Source organism: Tupaia chinensis, unplaced genomic scaffold, assembly GCF_000334495.1.
Source record: "Tupaia chinensis unplaced genomic scaffold, TupChi_1.0 Scaffold000270_2, whole genome shotgun sequence".
NCBI classification, from domain to species: Eukaryota; Metazoa; Chordata; class Mammalia; order Scandentia; family Tupaiidae; genus Tupaia; species Tupaia belangeri.
Genome location: NW_006159751.1, coordinates 509,985 through 523,920, shown reverse-complemented (window position 1 = coordinate 523,920; position 13,936 = coordinate 509,985). Strand labels below are relative to the sequence as shown.

At 36.5% G+C, this 13,936-nt stretch overlaps 1 protein-coding gene across 1 annotated transcript in view; it reads left to right on the top strand.

Moving 5' to 3' along the window:
* KCNA3 (potassium voltage-gated channel subfamily A member 3) overlaps nt 1-13,668 on the top strand; it is a gene marked incomplete at its 5' end in the record, with an annotated part of 23,889 nt that extends 10,221 nt beyond the window's left edge. Inside the window, one exon of the mRNA XM_027772289.1 lies at nt 8,543-13,668. The remainder of the gene's footprint in view (nt 1-8,542) is intronic.
* Between the last annotated feature and the right edge of the window lie 268 nt (nt 13,669-13,936).

Sequence of the window (13,936 nt, the reverse complement as noted above, 5' to 3'; positions counted from 1 at the left end):
CTTCTAACTTCTATTTTTACTTCAGTACTTCCTCCAAGACATCTCTCATGACTCTGGTCTCATTAATTCCTCTGTTATGAAATGATTAATAAAATTTGATTGTAAAACCCAGTATTACTGGGGCCAGCCGGTGGTGTAGTGTTAAGGCACTGCATGGTATTCCCACATGGTCAACAGCAGTTTGAGTCACAGACCTGGCAGCTTGAAACTCATGCTGAACATGTGTGCGTACACACAGAAAATCCTAAGAGGAGAATGGAGAAGAAGGGATTGCAGCGTGGCCATCCCCCCGGAGGGTGATTTCTCACTTTCTATCTCTCTGTCTCTCTGGCGAGCACACACACCCTATAGCAAAAACCTCTCCAAAAAAAAAAAAAAAAAAAAGAAAGAACCATCATTACATTATGTATCAAAGTAGAAAAGAACTGCTGATTATAAGGGTAAGCTACTAGTGATTTTAAGGTACATTCCAAATTCATAGTTGCTCAAGTCTAAAAAGTATGCTTTAGGATGAATTAAATGCAACATTTTGACATTGCTGTAATTTTACATTTATTTGTGCTATATGATTAATTTCTATTTCTTTCTTACTCGTAGGGACTAGATCTCTTTGTTCACTACTGGATCGCTTTCTATTTTCACCTTGTTTTGTGTTGCAAACAGGCTTTCAACCGTGGCAGTTCATCAGAAGTGTACTTTTCAGAGTTACTGGTGACCTCATACAACTAAACCCAGCGGTCATTTCATGTGACCTATCGGAAGCTTTTGGCATGGTAGAATACTTCTCCCTTCCTAGGAAGACTTTCTTCATTTGACTTCTAGGAGACCACTTTGGCTTTTTCTCCTACATCTCTGGCCCCCATTCACTGGTTCTGTTCTTATCTCTCCTGGGTCTTAATGTTGGAGAGCACCACGTTCCACAGCTCAGTCCTTGGATCTCTTTTCTTTCTGTATTCAGTCCTGTTCTCATAGCTTTATGAAATATATGTATATATGTACATGTATATATGTAAATGTGACACTTGGATGTCGAACAGACATCTCAGTATGTCCAAATCTAAACTTTCCTTCTTCCCATCCCACACCCCATCAAGCTTAAGCCTCATACTTCCCATCTGTATTACTGGCAACTTCAGTTTTCTGGTTGCTCAAGCTAAAATCATTGGAATTATTTTTTATTATTCTTTCTTATACTCCTTATCCAATCTATTGGGAAAATCTTGTTGGCTCTACTTTTTGTATGTTTCAAGGGCCTTACTACTCCTTTTTTTTTTTTTTTTTTTTATTTGGAGAGGTTTTTGTTATAGGGCATTTGGGCTCGCCAGAAAGAGACAGACAGACAGAAAGTGAGAAATCACCCCCCAGGGGGAATGGCCACACCACAATCCCTTCTCCTCTCGGGATCTTGGGCATGCACGCACACGTGCCTGGTATGAGTCTAAGCCACCGTGTCCAGGACTCAAACCGTGGTCGACTACATGGGAGTCCAGCGACATAGCCATTACGCCCACTGCTGGTCCCGAGAGCCTTACCACTTTTTACCATTTCTTCTGCTACCATCTAATCTAAACCATCATTATCTGTCACCTGAATTTTTGCAGTACCTTCCTGACTGGTCCCTTGGCTTTCATCCTTTCTCCTATTGAGTCTATTCTCAGCATAGCAGCCAAAGTGATCCTTTTAAAACTCTTGTCAGGTCATGTTACTTCTTTGTGTCAAAACTCCCATTTGATTCTTCGTTTTACATGGAGTACAAACTAAAGGCTTACAGTGGCCCACGTGACTCTACCTCATTTAGGGCCCTTACCCTTCTAGGCTTGTTTCTGATTCCTTTCCCGTGTGATCCTCTGCTGCAGCCACACTGGCCTTCTTGCTTTTCTTCATATACACCAGGCATGCTTCACCTTGGGGTCTTTGTACTTCTATATCACCTGCCTGGAATGTTCTGGCATGACTCACTCCATCACTTCTGTTAGGCATCATCCCTTCTCATTGAAGCCTTCCCTGGCCACTCCATTTAAAATTTGAGCCCATAATACTCTTTATATCCTTTTTCTGCTTCATTTTTCCTCTGATGTATTAGACATTATATATTTTTTCATTTATTTTTATTTCACCTCCTTTCCATTAGGACAAGGACTTTTGTCTATTTATCATGCTATATACCAAAACTAGAATAGTTCCTAGAATACAGTTGGTGCTCAATAAGTGTTTACTGGAACAACCGCATGATTGACAGGTGACAGGGACTGGATTCTACATAGCTGACCCTGATTCAAATCCTGGCCCCACAGCTTGTAAAACATGCTGGGTATATGTGTGTGCATGCCCAAAATACCAACAGGGATGGAGAAACAGAGGAGGAGAAGGGATTGTAGCATGACTTCACCCTTTTGAGAAGATACTTTTGCTTGCTTGCTCTCTCTCTCTCTCTCTCTCTCTCTCTCTCTCTCTCTCTCTCTGTATATCTATATCTATATCCAGAGCACATGCCCTTTGGCAAAAAAATTTTTAAGTATTTATTGGAGAGAGACATGCGAGGTAAAAAATGACATTCCAATTTGCTTTGCTTTTAACCTATAAGAATTTTTATGTAGTCCATCTGTGCTCCACTTTAATCACTATGTGGCTTATATTCTTTGCCATGTTCTTTTAGAGAAAATTCCTTGTAACAGGGTCACTGGAGAAGGCATCCACTTGGTAAAGGACTCCTGAGCAAGTTTTCCACAGGATGTACTACCCAATTATGGGGATGGAATTTCTTAATGTAAATAACTTAAATATAACATTAAAGGAGATATTGTCAAGTCTACCTGAAAGACTGTTTTACAGAGGCCATGTTTTCTGTATAATATCTATTGGAACACTGTTTATGAATGGTACTCAATATATACACATCTAGGGAACCAGCAGTTAGCGTAATGGCTATGTCGCTGGACTCCCACGTAGTCGACCATGGTTCGCGTCCCAGACCCGGTGGCTTAAAACTCACGCCGGATGCGTGTGTGTGCGTGCCCAAGATCCCGAGAGGAGAATGGAGGAGAAGGGATTGTGGCGTGACCATCCCCCCGGGGGGTGATTTCTTGCTTTCTGTCTCTATGTGTGTCTGGTGAGCGCACGCGCCCTATAGCGAAAACCTCTCAAAAAAAAAAAATATATATATATATACATCTACCCATTGATCTAAGTGGCCCTCCAAAATCAGAGCAAATGCTAGGTCCAAGGGGCTTAGCTATCTAGCAGACATTCCAAAAAACTTCCCAGTAAGTTCAGTCTCAAGCTTCATTTAAGGTGAGCCCTAAATATCCATGAGGTCATCATTACTATGATAGCTACTGAATCAGGCATTAGAAACTTGACAATGAATCACATTACAGAATTATATAACTATAGAAATGGTATAAAATAGGAGCCAGCAGGTATCATCATGATTTAGATGTTGTACTCTCACATGGTCGACCATAGTTCAAGTCCCAGACCCAGCAGTTTGAAACTCATGCCAGGCACATGTGTGCATGTGCCCCAAATCCAAGAGGAGAGTGTAGGTGAGGGGACTGTGGTGTGGCCATCCCCCTTGGGGAGTAATTTCTCATTTTCCATGTCTCTGACGAGCACACATGTCCTAGAGCAAAAATCTCTCCCCCAAAAAATGGTATAAAATAATTTCTTTTATAAAATAACCTAATTATATGTTATTATCAAGGTACATTGTAGAATATGTAACAAAATCAGGTGAAAAGTGATTGTTGACACATGAAAGGAAATTGAGACATTTAATTTACACACACACACACATACACACCATAAAAAGAGCATATTCTTAGTGTCTTTTATTTTGGCAGAAGTTAGGCCACTTACAGATAATAAGATGAAAATTAAGCAGCAGTCCAGTAGCACATGTTGGTATTGAGAAATTCCTAGTGGCTTTGAAAACTGACAGGTGTATAGAATGACTGAAACTAAAGCATTGAAATGAATACTACGGATATTGCCATGATTTTAAGTAAACTTTTTAGGAACTTTCTTGAGACCGCTCTGAAGTTCTTCCTTCCCCCCGATATCCTAAGCAAACCAAATCAAGAGAATAACCTGACTGTTGCCTCTGCACATTCAAGTAGCACTTAAAAACAAAAACAAACAAACAAAAAATAAAACAAAACTAGTGTTTCACCAAATTAAAAGCACAGGTGCTTGAGTTTAGGTATGTAGACCAGCAAAAATTATACTCTTCTCTTCCCGTCAGTTTATACAGTTAAGTCCACATAAAGTAGAGATCATTTTTCTCTCCTCATGACACATTATTAGAGGCTTTTTTAAAAAAAAAATTAACACACAAGGGATCAGCAGGTGGTGTAGTGGTTAAGGCACTGGATTTTCACATGGTTGACTGCAGTTCGAGTCCTGGATCCAGCAGCTTGAAAATCACACCAGGAACATATATATGTATGCCCAAGATCTTTAGAGGAGAATGAAAGAGAAGGGCTTGTGGTGTGGCCTTCCCCTCTGGGGAATGATTTCTCACTTTTTGTTTCTGTCTCTCTGGTGAGTGCACGCACCCTACTGCAAAAAGAGGGAAGAATTTCCCTCTTTTTTTTCTGGTTTGGGGTAAGGGGGAATGACTTTATTACTTAATTCAATATAGGTTTTACTGCATTTTCCCATTCTAACCTGGTATCATGCAGCTACTAGACATTTAAGAGGCAGCAGCATGTGCCATTACATTTTGTATTTACCTAATGTGTGACCACAGAACAATAAAATATCAGATATTCACTATTGCATTACTTCTATGAGAAACCATGATGAAAAGCATGTTTAAAAAGAGTGACTACATTTCTAAAGGGCAAATTTACTGAGTAATCAGAAATCACAGAAATAATTTTTTCCAGTAAGACCTATATTTGAATTGCTTTTACCTAGATTCTGTAGACCTTTTACCTGCAAATATTTAACTGATGTTAAAAGAGCAGTTTTCTTTACTGTTTATGTGAATTGAGGATGCTCATTAGTAAACCTAAAGACTGCTCAAAGTAGTATTGATTATACCTCGTAACTCATTTTCCCATGACACGTAAGCTTTTTTACAAAGCTCTCATCTTAACATATTACCATCTTTAATTACTAAGTGCATTTAAACCTCTTTTGTATGTAATTTTCAAGATACCAATCAGAAAAGTGTACATAATTGAGCAAATATTCTTTCTACTCCTTGGGCTTATTCATTACCATTTGGTTAGTAGAAGAACTTGATTGGTAAGTAGCCAACTCCATGTGATTTAATAGTTGTCAAAATATAGACACATGAAAACAAAATTCCCATGAAACTACATGTTATAAAGTGATTTTAACCCTTTCCTCATCAAATACAAGTTAGTGAGGCTAGCAGTTACATAAACTAGGTTTCTGTACTTCATTCATATAGGCCTTGCTGGAGGTATTAATTACTTCTTTGCAAATTTGACAATTACTGAAATTTATCTGTTTTTATCCTCTTAGCTTTATATGCTAGGACATTTATATAGTCAGATATCTTCCAATATAGGTCACTATTCTCTACTAGACTTTCTCTCTTTTAATAGAGTTGACTTTGATACTTAATTCAGTGTCCATTCTTCTAAGCCTTTCAGCCCACTCTTTAGCAGCTTACTTAAACATCATGATTGCTCTCCTACTTTACTTTTAATTTTTGCTTGTTTCTGTTGAATTGCAGCTCCCTGCAAACCAATGATCTACTAGGATGCCATACCATATTTACATAATCTCAAGGGCCTTGAAAAGTAGGTATTGATACATGAGATTTAACAAGGAGGCCCAACTCCGTGTATACAAAGGATATCACTGCAGTGAGACAAGCATAATGTAACATAGACATCTCAAAATAAGCAAGGTAGCAGTAGCACTGAGCAGAGGGTGGGCACTTAGGAAATGAAATGGATACCAGGTCATTCATGTTCCTCGTAATTTCTTATGATTAGTAGTTATTAATAATTATTAAACCATGATCATTTTCATAATGAAAAATAAAGCATACTTATTATCCTTTGGCTTTTTTGACCAAAAATTAGTGTTAAGGAATTCGGTCTTTGATCAGTGGTATGACCCAGGCCAATAAGGAAAACATTTCAGTACACAGTAGGTGTATAGTATTTAATTTGATTCTTCCATCAAAAGCTAGGACTAGCCTTACAGGCTAGTGCTCAGGGGTTCCAGATCCCACATGGCCAACTGCAGTTTGAATCCTGGCCTTGGCAGTCTGAAGAACATGCCAGGCAAGTGTGTTTATATGACCAAGATCCCATCCGGATGGAGAAATGGAGTTAAAGGGATGGGAGAATGACTGCACCCCTCTGGGGTTGGGGGGGATACTTTGTCTCTTCATCTTTCTGTGACAAATGCACATGCTCTCTGGCAATTGAAAAAAAAAGCATGTTCAAATTTCAGAACATTGACTATGGGCATGCATTTACCACCAGTTTTAGGGCACCTGTTAAAACCAAACGTATAGGGAACCAGCAGTTAGCGTAATGGCTATGTCGCTGGACTCCCACGTAGTCGACCGCGGTTTGTGTCCCGGACCCGGTGGCTTAAAACTCACGCTGGGCGCGTGTGCGTGCGTGCCCAAGATCCCGAGAGGAGAATGGAGGAGAAGGGATTGCGGCGTGACCATCCCCCCTGGGGGGTGATTTCTCGCTTTCTGTCTCTATGTCTCTCTCTGTCTGTCTGGCGAGCGCACACGCCCTACAGTGAAAAATCTCTTAAAAAAAAAAAAAAAAAACCAAACGTATATATGGGAAGCAGTCTTCTCTATGGATTATGATGAATAATATTCACATATTATTGAAACCTGGCTCTGGGTTTAGCACTTGGTATCTTTTCTTCTTCTTAAGTTTATGTTACCTTATTTCTTTTATAACCAAGAGATACAGCATCCTCAAAAGGGTTTCAATGCTATGATTCACCCCCACTCTCAGCCAGCTCTGGACCATGGGCACAGATGAGTACTCAGGGAGGTCTCTGCAAACGAACCACATAAGAAGATTCTGAACATCACATTTTACTGCTGTGTCACTGTCCAGCCCCTATTTTTGTCTTTATAGGCATCCTTTATGCTAAGTAGTAAATTTCTATAGTACATTAATCTAATTTATATATATGTGTGTGTGTGTGTGTGTATATTATATATATATATATATATATTCATTCAACATATTTTTACTGTCTCCCACGTATCAGAAACTATGCAAAGTGGTGGGGATTTATTCATTCATTCAATATATAAAATATCTACTGTGTGCCAAACACCATTCTAGATTCAGGATTTAGCAATGAGCAAGAATGTCATATTGAATTATGCCATTTTTTTAAAATGTCAGCTTTTCTAAATAACTTCTTTACAGTTGGAGGAGGAGAACACCAAACTTGTAGCTTTTATTTCTCCATTTCCACAGACTGTGGTCAAATGTTTATTATCCTAATTTGTAACATTTTAAAGTGGTGCATAACTGTACAGAGTTTATGCTTGAAAAGATCAACAGATTTGAAAGTTACTTATAATGGAAGATATAGGCGTGGTGGCCTCTTTAGCACCTAGAACATAGATTTCACAGCACTTTGTTTTAAAACTGTTCCCCTCCCCCTTTTTAAATAATTATTTTATTTATCTTTATTTATTTATTTTAATTTGCCTGGAGAAGGACAGAATGAGAGAGAGAGAGAGAGAGAGAAAGTGAGAAAGCAAGCTGCCAGGTCTGGAACTTGAACTGTGGTCAGCCATGTGGGAGTCCAGCACCCTTAACCACCATACCACCTGCCAGCCCTCCCCTCCTCTTTTTATCCCCTCTTCATAACATTTATATGTGTGTGGGATTTCTTTTTATTTTTTTAATAAGAATTATTTTATTTAACATTTATTTATTTATTTCCTTATTTATTTATTTTAATTTGATTAGAGAGGCACAGAGCAAGAGAGAGAAAGAGGGAAAGTGAGAAACCAAGTCGCTAGGTCTGGGACTCGAACCATGGTTGGCCATGTGGGAGTCCAGTGCCCTCAACCACCATGCCTCCTTCTGTCTCCTGAGCATGGGATTTCCATCCAAAAAGGAATTCTCATTTTTTGAATGATAGCATTAGGATGAAGGGCCATAAAAGAAACAAACCCTGGAAAATAAATTGAGAAAATGAATACATACATTTTTCCAAAATTCAGTAGGTACTCAAAACATTTCAGGTGGTACTAAGAGTGAAGATAAAATGTTCTGTTTAAAAAGTGAATGATTACATTGGTTTGGACTAAATTTGGGAGTCATTATTAGTACAAAAAAGTTTATAACTTTAGCATATGCAAACTGTTTCCTATTTTTCAGCGAAAGCTTTCAATATGTAGTTAATACATTTATAGAGTTAAGCTGCTTGAACTTCTCAGGGAAGCAGTACAAAAAGAAGTTTTTGAAAGTATGAATAAAACCATTTTCTACTGGCATAAGGTCTCTAGTTTTTGAATTCTAAATATGCAGTAAATTATTGTGTTTACTCTGCCCACCAGATCCCTGAGGAGCTCCACTGGAGAGCTGTTCTGGCCAGGAGGATGCTCAGTTGTAAACTGCCTGGATCAAGAATACATTGGCAGGTGCATCACTGATGGGCGGTGATCTCTCTGCCAGCACATATTTTTGTTTCAGTTGACATTAAATAATATGTCTCTAGCAAATGCTTTATTTAATGGAAACAGCTCTGAATCGGGAGGATTCTCTTCATATTGTGTGCAGTACAAAAGATATTGACCAAGAGATAAGGAAGGATAGTAAAAATATTAAGGTATTATTTCAAACTTTTGACATTTCGATGAAATCTAACCATCCAAAATCTATACTCAATGCTGTGGATAAAGAAAGCCTGAATATTTGTTTCTAACAAGCCAACTATTATTGTTTTCTATTTTTCAGTTAGCTACTGGACTATGTAATCGTGAGGTATATTCATGTTATATTTTATGTTTTAGGTTATGTGCAACTTTTATTTGTGAAGATGTATTTTGTACCAAAGGCTCTTATACATAGATTAGCCCATTTACACGTAAATAAATGAAGTCTACACTGTGCCCAGATGAATAGTATTAAAGACAGACTTGCCTAAAAGAAATGTGCCTTGCTTGATTAAACATTCTTTTATTTTTAGTTCAAAATGATAGATTTTCCAGTTAGTCTTATAGTTAGGTTTTAGCTGAGCTTAACTTTATACAAATATATTAGTACTTAATATATGCTGTAAGTGGGCTCACTTAACTAAAATTTTAGCATTTAGTTTTATTTTTCAAGCTCATATTAGTCTATTTATTCAATTTAGTTCTTATGGATGGTTGGTGTGGTGAGACAAAGCACATTCTCAGAGATATATATTTCATCTAATGTTTATAACTTTTCCTTCAAAATGATATATGTAATAGGTCCCTAGCTCATTTTCTATTTTTATATTCTTTTAGAAATGGAACTTTTTTTCAATTAAAAAAAAGTTTTAGTTAAAAAAGAGATTTAGAAGGTTATGAAGACAGTTTCCCTTTGGGGGACATTTCACTTCTGTGTCATTATTAATGTATTTACTGTGACATTTCAGCAGAATGGTAGCTATTTGTACATTACTTCATAGGCCTTATGGAGAGTCAAACTGTGAACACTTAGTATATGGAAGACTTTATCATTTCCATATTTTATCTGCAAAATAAACCTGAACAAATGTATAAATAACCAATCTTCTGTTATTTAACTGCATAGCAATGCTAAGTTATAAATAAAAGTACTTGTAGAATTACAATTACTATAAAAATATTTTAGTAGCAAAGCCAAGATTATAAATTTTTTGATGCCCTGTGGAAGGAAATGAATTTCCTTGATGCTAAGTTTCATTGTCAGTATAGAAGAATCAGTAACTAAAACAATCTTATACCTACTAGCAGCAAAACAGATGGGGAGAACCAGGGAACTTTCTTTGAGGCAATATCTATAATGAGATTTTCACAATCTGCTGGTAATTTTTTTATGAGCAAAACTTTGAGACCAGGTCATTACAGGAAAAAGTAAAGTAAAGGAATGTCAGCTCTCTCATACTGAGCTGTTTGAAACTCCACTCTAAATGATCTGTGATTAAAGTGGAAATATTGCCACCACCTTGTTTTTATTTTGTGTTAGCCTATGTTGCAGAGACACTGTCCCAAAGAAGAGTCAGTCCCTTGCAGACAGCTTAGTCCTCGTAATTGATAGTTGCAACCTGGTCAGTCGTAGAGTAGTCCTCATCAGAAGTTGGACTAGTTGAAGCAAACTGATCAACTGTGCTGTAGGAAGTCTTATATGTCTAGATGTTTTTAGTAAGGATAGTAAGTATTATAAAAATAGACACAAAATCTACCTTTATGAAATACCAATGACATAACTTTAAGCATTATATTTAATATCATGTTTAATAGCTGCATTATTATTACAGTCTGCATTTCAAAGAAATAAGAAAACCTGGATTTTTGTACAGAATGGTATCAGATGTGTAAACTGCCATATAAAATATAGTTCAGAGAATGGGTAGGTAAAAGGAGACTAGAATTCTCACCTACTTCCTACCTGTGAAAGCATAGATGAAGTCAGTTACCATTGCTAGACTTCAGTTTCTTCCATTGCCAAATGGGTATGACAGGTTCAGTGATCTCTGGAGCCCTTTCCAAGCCCCCAAATCCTCTTTCTACATGTTCGAAAAAAAGCTTTGAGAAATATTTAAGATTTTCTTATACATTTCTGGAAGGAAAGTATAAATTGAAATAAGATTTCATAAATCTTAAAAGTGTCATAAATATGTCATCCTTCAAATTGATTGTGCAAAGAAGAAATAAGATTCTTTAAGAATTTTCACTGATCTATAAGGGGATTGTGAAGAAGAAAAATTACTCTGCAGAAGGGAAAATAGACTAAAGTGATAGCTATAAAGGAGTAGAACTTTTTTGTGAAATTTACTTAGATGTTAAGGTGATTTGGAAATTGTACACACAATGCTAAAATATACCAGAGCTTTATTGTACACTCAACATTGTAAGGGGAAGGTGAGAAAAGGCTAGTGCGATAGAAGTGTTTGCCTTACAGTCTCTGGATTTCCTTGTACACAAGCAGCAGTTTTGTGGAGCTGATGCAGGAGTCTGTGCTGTAGTGCTGGCTCTGCCAATAACTCCTGTGCCCTGGGAGGGTCCCTTTAACTTCTCAGAGCCTCAATTGCTGTATCTGTAAAGGGAAAGTTCTTTAAATTTAGTAATCTGTATGCTTTTTTTCATCTCCAAAAATTCTGTAACATTTTCACACTGTCACAATGTGTACATGTACATGTTGCTGAGATGCCACTTAGTCCTAATCAAGTTACTGAATAGATTGCAAATCCAAATCATATTTCGGACATTGCCGATTGACCTCAGCAAGACATAGAAAAGTTAAGCATTCCTTTTTATTTGACTATGGCTTCATTACTACAATTTATCATTTCATCTTTGAATGCTGAGAGTTACCTAAATACAATGTCTGTTCAAGTTTATCATCTCTTTACATTTTTGTAGTTAAATGAACACTTAGCAGATCAGAATTACATGTATCATGCTTACTAATGAACTGTAGCTGATTGTAAGGTACATATTTGTCACATTAAAAGGTTAATGGCCTTTTGGCAATGTCTATAATTTTAAATAATATTCATAAAATTTTGTAATTTTTTTTTGCATATAAAGGAGGCCTGATAGAGCCATATTGTAATTAATTTTGCTCAGGAGTGACAAACAAAATTCAGGGATAACCCCAAAACTTATGTTTGGTATTAGTGGACAGTTGGGAAAAGAAGGGTTATAGCTTTTGCACAACGTAGATAAGAGGTAATACACCCATTGAAAAATATGAACATATTCTGGTTGCCAATTTTATTGCAGAAAGAGATTAGGTTATAATGATGCTAAAAATGTGGGCACTAGAGAAATTGTTAAATGTTAGCAGTCCATCTGAATAATCCAGAAATATTTTGTCATACTAAGATTATTTGTTCAGAGGTTTAGTCTTATATCCCTTCCATTCAGAAAAGGGGGCAGTTTTTAAAGGCCTCTTATCATAATAGGAAATGTATATTTTGACTAGTGGAGCAATTAATTAAAACATTGAATCCAATAATTTTGGTTTGGTGAATTTGAATTTTAACTTTAGGTGTAATTGAGTCTGTTATGTATTAGTGTTAGTAATCTTTGTGAGAAGTGATTTCATCCATTTATTAAAAGTTGATGAAATTTGCTAAATGTTAATCTAGCATATTGTGTTAATACTATATCTTACAACAATTTGTGAAGCGATCATACTAAACAAACCATCGTAGTATCCTCCTGGTAAATTGTTCCTATGGTGTGATCTTTTAATGCTAGGTTTGGGGATGGGGAGGTTAAGTACCTAGTTTACTTAAAACTGTCAAAGTGTTTTTCTTAAATGCCATAAAATTGTATGACTATAAACCAAATAAGAATAGCCTCTTTTTATTTTAAAAACACTGTATAGACCATTTGAGAACTACCCCATAAAATGCTATAATTTATGTTAAAACACACCTGCAGATGTGTTATATATACACACACACACAAGGGAAAGCAAACAATGTATGTCACATTTCTAGGTTATATGCTAAATGTTTTAAAAATCCATTTTTGAAATCTTATACAGATAGTAATTATGTAGAGGTCAGAATAATGAATAGAACATCTCCATTTTTTCATAAGCGAGTCTAAAATTTATCTGTAACTTTTTTTAGTATCATACTTTGCAAAGATCATACATATATTTTATTTACTCCTTACAGTGTTCATCACATGAAGTGCTAATACCATCTGAAGTTTAGAGCTTAAGCATCCAAAGTTTAAGAATTTCAAATGACTTACCCAAGACACATGGCTTGAAAGCTCATATTCTTCATACTATTCACTCTGTCATGTTATTTTTATCTTATTCATTATCTTAAAACTTTGACTAAAATTTAATTTTAAAAGATACATTGAGAAATTTCAGATTTTAACAAAAAGGCATTGTTGCTATTACGGTTTGACCTTTTTATATACTTCTAAACTATGGTCCTTCCAGAGTGATATTCACATTTTTCATCTCAAACATTAAGTCCACATACCCTGACCACAGACTAAATTCATTTGATGTCACAATGCTAGACTGAAAAATGACCTTCTTCTCTGATATTTCTAATTTCCTTTTTTAAAAAACTATCATGATGACTGATTTCTGAACAGCTGAAAGAAGCAATAATCAACCCTAGAAACAGCATTCATTCTGATTCCGAGGAAAAAGTCCAGACTGCATTCATCATCAGAACCATTTTTCAGCTTATTGTTTTTCATCATACTTGTTCTGTGACTGGGGGAGTACAGGGAAGGAGGAATGGAGAGGAATGCTTTTTATTAAAAAAAAAAAACAAACGATTTCCTGTAACTATTTAAAATGAATTAGTTAACCAAGTATGAGATAACAGTACTGTTAACATTTAGCCATAGTTTGGGGGTCAGCAGATGGCATAGCAGTTACGTCGCTGGATTCCCACATAGCCGACTGCAGTTCGAGTCTTGGACTCGGTGTCTTGAACCTCACATCAGGCGCGTGTGTGTGCATGCCCAAGAAAGAGAATGGAGAAGGGATTGTGGTGTGGCCATTCCCCTTGGGGGCTGATTTCTCACTTTCCCTCCCTCTGTCTCTGTCTCTATCACTCTCTCCAAGGAGCGCATGTGCCCTAGGGCAAAAACCTTTAAAAAAAGAAAAACATTTAGTCATAGCTTAGCTATTTGGCAAAGTTCTTTCACATATTTAAAAATCTTTTGTGAAATTTACTTAGATGTTAAGGTGATTTGGAAATTGTACACACAATGCTAAAATATACCAGAGCT